At 46.5% G+C, this 8,980-nt stretch overlaps 1 long non-coding RNA gene across 1 annotated transcript; it reads right to left on the bottom strand.

Annotated features, from left to right (window-relative positions):
- Positions 1–212: 212 nt before the first annotated feature.
- LOC130377318 (uncharacterized) lies at positions 213–7,938 on the bottom strand. Its single transcript, XR_008894146.1, has 3 exons — positions 7,452–7,938; positions 1,776–1,802; positions 213–655 (listed from the first exon to the last, which is right to left on the bottom strand). It is a non-coding gene; the product is annotated as an uncharacterized LOC130377318 (long non-coding RNA).
- Positions 7,939–8,980: the final 1,042 nt, after the last annotated feature.

Below are 8,980 nucleotides of genomic sequence, written 5' to 3'. Positions count from 1 at the left end.
GACCCAGGACCAGGACCAGAAACAGACCCAGGACCAGACCCAGACCCAGTACCAGACCCAGACCCAGACCCAGGACCAGACCCAGACCCAGGACCAGCCCAGACCCAGGACCAGCCCAGACCCAGGACCATCCCAGACCCAGGACAGCACCAGACCCGAAACCACCCCAGACCCAGGACTCATGGAGATCCCCCCTGATGTAGAACGGGTTATTCCCTTGTTTCACTGTCTCTGTTGATCTTTGTATTGTGAGGAAACCATGCAACACTGCCCCTAAGATGTGAAGGAAATAATAAATAACTGTGTGTCCTCCGAGGCCTCCCTGAGGTCCTCAGTTGTAACCACAGTATGAGACCTTAGGGACTAGAAATTATGACTGGCCAGAATTCTCCATATTCTTCATTATTCGGCCCCATTCCAAAGCAACATCTCTACACCACTATCTGTGGAACGGCATTTCATACACAAAGGCAAAATAAATGTTAGAAATTAATCATCCAGTTAATCTAACGGGAAACTTAATCTTTTCACTTTGGTGGACAATAAAGTTTCTGGAGTTCAGTTCCGTCTGTTTTGAACCCACTAGACGCTCAATGCCCTTCTTCCCCCATCTGGTCTCTGTGCAGCATCAGAACACTGCTCTGTGTTCACTCATCTGGAGAGAGAGAGAGAGAGAGAGAGAGAGAGAGAGAGAGAGAGAGAGAGAGAGAGAGAGAGAGAGAGAGAGAGAGAGAGAGGCTAAGGACAGCTAGAGTGAGCTTTCCCTATACCTATCCCTTTGTATGTCTGAATAATTGTCCCTATGACTTTGTTCAAACAAGAACTCGACCTCTCTGCTGTTGGGCTGGCAGTATTCCCGGGGTGCAGGGTTAAGGGATTAAAGGGACATCCCTAGAGGAACTCATGTTGTTCTCTGTAAGGAAATGAGAAACGTCAAACTACGCTGGATATTACATTCTTCTATGCCCCTTTTAAAAATGCAGACCTTTGACTGATTTGTGTGCCCTTTTCTTAATTTGGATCGGGTCGTCTCTGTGGAAATATCTTGTTACACACATACACACTGTGAACGCGTAGACTTCCGGTAATCTCATTACTTTGCAGCTGGGTTCAGAGAGTTAATCCTATCAGCGGCTGCACATGGACTCTTAACCTTCTGCTACAAACACAGTGTTTTAAGTGCTCTTGTCACATGATGCACTATAGAGGCTGAAGTAACATGCACACTTCAAGCATATTAAAATGTTGTTGAGAGTGAATGACATTTCTGTTTGTGTTTAAGACATTTCAATTTGGAATGCAGCCAGAGTGAAAGTGCAGGGAAGCCCAGGCAACAGTGGGTCTAACGAATAAACCGAGAGAGGGGTCCGCTCAACATGGAGATCACGGGACCTTCCTGTAGGACCCCAGCTACACCCCCTTCTGACGCTCATCAGGCAGCTGCATGGCTACGTGTTCATGGGTAGCGCCGCGGGGTCCGGACCTTGGCCGCGGCCCTAGCATACTGTAGCTCACACTGCGCTACATGAGTCATCGCTCTGTCCCGCACCTCGGACACAAACTACGTCAACCGTTCTCAGGGACGTCTGGGTCACGTCAGGGCCGGCAGTCGTCATTTGAGCTTGGTGGGGGGGCAGTTGGTGGTGGGACCGGGTGGAGGTCTGACCAGGTGGTGGTGGTGGTGGTGGGACTGGGGGTTGGTCGGACCGGGTGGTGGTCTGACTGGGTGAAGGTCTGACCAGGATGAGGACCTGGGAGCTCTGGACCAAACTTACCTTTGGGATGTCTTCTTGTACTTCCTCCTGTGGGACAGAAGAGAGGAGAGGGGTCAGAGTCATCTCATTTGACGTTCCTCGAAAACCTGGATTAAGATTCCCTACCCTTGTGTCCATAAATAGGAATTAATTTGATAACTTCTACTATGAATCCCACCCTCCCCCACTCTTCATTCACACTAAACACGGTGGCCAAAACAACACTGATCAACTGGTTGTATTCCCTAATGACCGCATGTCGCTAGACGGCACCAATAATGAGCCATCATCATTGTTTAGATTGGAGTCTCCAGATGTTCTTATACTAACTAAACCCTCGCTCTGTTCTCAGGAGGTCAGCTGACTCTGAGATCAGATGTCCTTTTGGTTTCATTGGCCACTTTGTAACATGTGTGTGATCTCAGTGGAGGGATTCGACCCCTGTAAATAAAATAGGTATTTCGCAGACAACTACAGCAAATAAATAAATGATAAATTGCGGCTTCAAAGAGCACATAAAACAGGGAGACAATAGTACGAGATAGGACCCATGCCTTTGTTTTACTACCACAGCATGTCAGGAGGAGATAAAGAGATCTGACCAGAGACTCTTTCAGAGCTCCTCAAACAGCATGCTTACTTATTTTTTTATCGAACATTAACAATATAATAACTGTTATTCCTGTTTACTTATTTATTTTTTTCTACATTTCTTTCTCTGGATTTCAAGTGACTCCAAGAAAGCACTGATCGTACTTGAAGCTTGTTTGCGGACAACATCCATAATCAAAATGGATGCATGTTGTGTCCTGGATTTTAGTCTCAGTCCAAGACATAGTATTCCTTATTTTCCGGTAAGACAATCACTCTTGGTCACTCTAGCACTCCGGAGCCCCAGGCCAGAATCCTTCAGTGTTCTCCATTGTGATCTCCAGTGTGTTCTCCTCTCTATAGCTTCAGGGTTCTCCTCTCGATAGCTTCAGGGTTCTCCAATGTGTTCTCCTCTCTTTAGTTTCAGGGTTCTCCTCTCTATAGCTTCAGGGTTCTCCAATGTGTTTGCCTCTCTCTAGTTTCAGGGTTCCCCTCTCTATGGCTTCATTGTTCTCCAATGTGTTCTCCAGTGTGTCCTCTCTATAAGGGGAAGAGAGTACAGGGCTGACATCAGGGGCCGGGCCCTGGCCCTTGCTGGGCCCTGTCAGATAGCCAGGAGCCGGCTGGCCTTCCAGCCATTATGGGGAAGCCCTTCTGAGAACTAGCTTGGTAATGAGATCAGTGAAGACAGGATACCCTGCTCAGAGCTCAGGTCGTCCCAGGTCAGCCGTCATTATGGTCCAGTCATTATGCTGCTGGCCCGTTATGGTCAGCCAATAGACAACATCCTCTCTGCCTCATTTAATAGGCTGTAAGCCGACTCTTGTCCACATTATGATTGCGGCTGTTATATTTGTATACATTTTATGTTATAGTATGTGTTAGCTCACACTGCATCATTTACCTTTCTATTTCTAGTTTCTTAATTCCTTTCAGTTATTTCTAGTTTATCTCCACGGGGTAGGATTTTCTGGCAGCAGGTGTGTGTGCGTCTGTCGGTGCGTGTACAGTGTGTGGTAGTGCAGCGAGACCTCATGCGTGCGCTCAGCTGGGCAGCAGAGCGTAGCGCACATGAGCATTTGTTTGTTTGCGTGGCCAGCTGCTCCCGGCCATCCAGGAGAGAGAGGCTGCTTTCATGGTGTGAACCGGATCTCTGCCGCTGGCGTCCTGCCGGTATGACGCTGCGCCCAACACCATGACCCCCACACGTCCCCAGCAGCCATGTAGCCAGCGGACCACCACAGGGGGGAGGGAGGGAGGGAGGGGGGGGGCGCTGATCCCTTCGGCGGAAGTGGGAAAGCGGAAGGGGTCCGACTGCGAGGTCAAACGCAGACCACAGCTGCCTCCCTTCAGGGTCTGTTCGGAGAGCTGATGGTCCTCGCAGGAGGCTGAGCTCTGGTGCTCGGAGGGGCAGGTCTACCAGGGTCCGCGCTGAGAGACTGACCCAGGTAGACCTGGGTCAGTCTCTCAGGTCTACTGGCTCACTGCGGATCTACAGGCTCCATGCTGAGTTATTGAACCCCTGAAGGTCTACCTGGGTCCGTGCTGAGTGACTGAACCCTTGCAGGTCTAGTGGATCCATGAGCATATGAATGTCATTATGTTGGTAGAAATGGGGTTTAGGTACTTCATAATGGCCCCACAGTGTTGATCAGCTCTGACCCACTGCACTACAGGCCTACTGATCAGCTCTGACCCACTGCCTACAGAGCGGGCCGTAGGCCTATAGAACGGACATTAGGCCTAAAAAAATATATAAAAGTTGAATAAAAGATAAAGCTCCATACCACGTGGCCCGTTCTAAACCCTCAGGGCGTACCTCCCACTGAGAGACCTCCATAACTACGGGTGAGGACAGAATCACAAAGATAAATGTTCAGAACCAATAATCAGATCTATTCAATGAGGGATAAAAAAAACCAGCAACACAACAAAGCCACCGGATCAGGTCTTAGACTGGACACTATCAGTCTGATATCAGGGTTAGGGTTAGGATGATAACGGAATTAGACTGTAAGTCTGATATCAGGAGACCAGAATGATAATGATCGTAGACTATAGACTATCAGTATTATATCAGACCAGAATGATAATGGTCTTAGACTGTAAACTATCAGTCCGATATCAGGTAAGGTTAGGGTAAGGATGATAACGGAATTAGACTGTAAACTATCATTCTGATATGAGGTAGGGGTTGGGATGATAACAGAATTAGACTGTAAACTATCAGTCTGATATCAGGGTTAGGGTTAGGGTTAGGATGATAACGGTCTGAGACTGTAAACTATCGGTCTGATATCAGGTAGGGTTAGGTTAAGGATCAGTGGTGGAGCTAGGGGGTGGCCAGGGGTGGCCGGGGCCACCCTAGACTGATGGTGTGTTCCTGAGTCCTCGGACGCCAGCCTTCCGAGTTGCACCTTTGACGTCATTTCTGGTCTCGGGGCATTTATAGCGTTCCCGTGTGACTTTGTGATTGTGTCATGTCATTGGCTAGTCGTTATTTATTGTTAGCTACATTAGCCTCTTTAGCAAACCAGCTCGAAAACAAACAACACAACTTAACATTGTATTGCACACACATCAAGACCGTGCAATGCATAAATTGGTGACAGGAATGAAGTAGCAATGTAATCAAGTGTGTAAGAGCATTTGAAATCGACATTAAAATGACCAACGAGGTACAAATACAAAGAAAATAAATCTCTTCACGGGCGCAGCCACTTTGTTGAGAGCGTCATCACTGCTCTCGGTCTACTCTCTGACTTCCGACTCGGTAGGCTGGCGTCCGAGGATTCAGGAACACACCATTAATCCCGGCCACCCCATTGGCCACCCTTGTCGTATTTGCATTTTCTTTCTTTTTTCGCAGACACTTATGCATTATGTCTGGCTCTTATGTCCACATCTGGTGAACAGATGCCCTCTGATATTGCGGAAATCACAAAGATCATTGAACCATTCAAAGAGGTATTCCATGAGCTGTTCAGGTTATGCAAATGGGCCATTGCCATACCTGTGAGTACAGCTACCTGTGAACGAAGCATTTCCACACTCAAACTAGTCAAGACCTACCTTAAATCTACCATGGATGATGTTCGACTAAGCAATCTAGGAGTTTTAAGTGTAGAGTCAAGACGAGCAAAAGCCCTGGATTTTGGTGATTTTGTGAATCGCTTTGCTACAAACCACAATAATCGCAGAATACCGCTGTTGAAGATGAATCTATGCCAAGTTTACGTATTTTGTATATCTTAGAGGCAGGGATTCAAAAATTTAACAAAATAATGTCTTTGCAATTGTGTAATTTATTTTCTGACAAATGCACTGCATTTTAACTTTTTACTTTTACAGTGTTAGATCAGAAGGTCGAGTTAGTGTTTTTTTTTAAACAGACCTGAAAAGCTGAGACCAACCTGCACTTGTCTTAGAATCTGAGTTCAATCAATAAACACGAGGCCTTTTGAAATGTGACATTTAAAATGAGTCAGAAATGAAATTCTTCTGATGATGTTTTTTGATCAGAAAAAAAATTGCTCATAGGTAACTGCAAGAAAGTAATAAAGTAAAATGTATTAGACAATTACACCAGTCTGAATTAATATTATGACGTAGAGTTACAGCGTGTACATGCCTTAAATATTCCCTACATTTCAAGATGCCTTATATCAGGCCTTGACATTAAGCTTTTTAAGGCACTTGCCCAAAGTGCCAAGTGGCTGTTAAGTGGCTGTTATGTTTTACTTGCCCAATAGCAAAACATACTTGCCCAAAGTGGAAAATGTAGTCCTATTAAGAAAATGTATAAAACCAACCAAAGTATTTGTTGAATTATAAAAATGTATTCAAATACAAAATATAACAATTATGTCTGCACAGCTTTCAAACCAGCTTACCCAACAGAAGAAATATTAGGGCCTGAAAATGAATTAATTAATATATACATATAGGGCCTACTACAGCATCAGAATGACAACATTTATTTGTATAGATTTTTAGTGAATATTGCAAACTATTAATTGCATCCCGATTCATTATAATGCAAAATGATCAGCAAATAATGACCTGTAGTAAGTAACAGGACATTGGCAACTACTACACCAATCAGAATGAAAAAAAATATTTGCATTGATTTGTAGTGATTTCTTTCCTAAAACAATTCCACCTGAAGTCTGTCATTTCTAAAACAGATATCAACCGGAACGTAGATTTAAGTGCTGTTCCCGCACATATATCAATAGCAACATGTCGTTGTGATTTTTGTCGATACGGTGTCCTAAAATGTCCTCAACATACTACACCCGTAATGTAGTGAAATTGTGTTGATGAATCCGATTGCGGGGTAGTCAAAATCGCAATGGTTAACGTTTACCCGCTGTCAAGACAGACCAAAGGAATCTTCCTTTGCCTTTTTGTTTCATGCCCTGGTGGTGTCTCATTTTCAGGTGTCTATATTTATTGAATTCAGATACATTTACCTGGCACTTAGCCAGTTTTCGGAGACTGAAGGAAGGCAACGAAAGTGAGTCTTCTTTTTTTTCTATTCCGTATGCGGCGGTTGGCTATACGGAAGTGACTGAAAACCAATTGTTGTTATGATTCTTATTCTCCTGTTTTATCGAAAAACCAACGCACAGCGCTGTAGAAAGTTCCGCTCCCGCGATATAGGAGGACGTTTATTTTGTAGGCATATTAAGTGTATTTTCAACCAAAAATAAATCCCTTTCCCAAACGGGCGACTACATGTCACATTTAAGCTGCCCGATCACAGAGTTCACCTGCCCCGGGCAAGCGTAGAACCAATAATGTCGAGGCCTGCCTTATATCATATTTAGATTTATGCGCCACCCCAAAATGATCTCTGGTCTCACCCTAGCCACCCCACTGAAAATATTCAAACCCCGCCACTGTTTAGGATGAAAACGGTGTCAGACTGTAAACTATCAGTCTGATATCAGGGTTAGGGTTAGGATGATAACGGTTTTAGACTGTAAACTATCAGTCTGATATATGGGTTAGGGTTAGAAAGATAACGGTCTCACGGTAGGCCTAAACTATCAGTCTGATATCAGGGAGGGTTAGAGTTAGGATGAGAACGGCGCTACTCACAGTCCCCGCAGTCTCAGCCAGATCTTCTCGATCTGCTCCGGCTGCAGGTACTTCAGCGAGTTGCTCTCAAAATCCTCGATCTCCTTAGTAGGCGAGTCCATGTGGAGGAGACCCCCCGGAGAGCGAGACATGAGACGGCTCCTCGTCGCGCCACGGGGGGGCTGCCGCCGCCCGCCGCCAGGACGACCGGAGAGACACTCCGTTAGACGACCGGGGAAAACTCCGGTAGACGACCGGAGGGTATTGTGAGTCGGAGCGTCTCTGCCCGGTGCCTCGCTAACCCTTCTCCAGTCTTCCTCCGGTCCGCTCCCTGTCCCTGTCCCAGTCCCCCGGACCCGCACCCGTCAGCGCGTCCTCGCCTGACAGTCTCCGGAAGGTTCCCGCGAGAAACGCACGGGGTGGGACGGGGTGTTCGAGTCGTGTAGCTCGGAGTGTGTGTGCGTGTGTGTGTGTGTGTGTGTGGTTGTGTGCGCGCGTCGGACGGACCTCTGACTGCTGCCCTGAACTCACTGAGCTCCGGTATATACCACCCCCCCCCCCCCCACCACCACCACTCCGCCCTCCCGGGGCTGAGCTGGGACGGGACGGGAGGGGGCGTGAGGGTCAGTCTGCGCGCGCGCGCGCGTGTGTGTGTGTGTGTGTGTGTGTGTGTGTGTGTGTGTGTGTGTGTGTGTGTGTGTGTGTGTGTGTGTGTGTGTGTGTGTGTGTGTGTGTGTGTGCGTGTGTGTGCGAGTTTGTTTGTGTTTGTGTGCGAGTGTGCGTGGGTGTGTGTTAGTGTGCGTTTGTGTGTGTTTATCTCTGTAGCATGATGATGGAAGTTATTGACCAATGGTTTGAAACACTGATGAAGGAAGAACTGACAGCCTATCAACATCTGTCTGTCCGTCTAGAAATCTAGAGATCTATCTGTCTGTCTGTCTCTCTGTCTATTATCTATCCATCTATCTTGATTCCCGTTTGATCATCTGATCAAATTAATCAATTTATCTCAACGGGAGGAATAATTGGAGTCTGAATTAGAATCCTAAAACAGTTGTTGATTGATTAACCAAAAATGAGTTTCATAATTTCGATGCGTTGGATGGCTAACAACCGACAGATTGAACCTGTCCGAGACAAAATACCAGTATAAAGAAAGAATAGACCAAACGAGCAGACTAATAGTATTTAACCACAGCTTTTTTGGTGCCCCAGTATGTCTCTGGTATAGGTACCACCCCTGCCACTGCTCAACATCCCTGGAAGCAGGGACCACTCTGTGTGGCCGCTCCTCACAAACCACCAGCTCTTCACTACTAACAAACCATAGCTCTTCACCACTTAACCGACTAGCGCTTCACTGTTAACAAACCACTAACTCTTCACTGCTAACAAACCACTAGCTTTTCACCTCTAGCAACTAGCTCTTCTCATCCAACAAACCAAGGTTGTACCTCCGGATCCGGACGAAATGCGTCCGTAACTCTTCACCGTTAACAAACCGCTAGCTCTTCACGGCCAAAAAAGCACTAGCCCTTCACGGCTAACAA

Source organism: Gadus chalcogrammus, chromosome 23, assembly GCF_026213295.1.
Source record: "Gadus chalcogrammus isolate NIFS_2021 chromosome 23, NIFS_Gcha_1.0, whole genome shotgun sequence".
NCBI lineage: Eukaryota > Metazoa > Chordata > Actinopteri > Gadiformes > Gadidae > Gadus > Gadus chalcogrammus.
The sequence above is the reverse complement of the archived record's forward strand: the minus strand, read 5'-3'. Positions and strand labels throughout refer to the sequence as shown.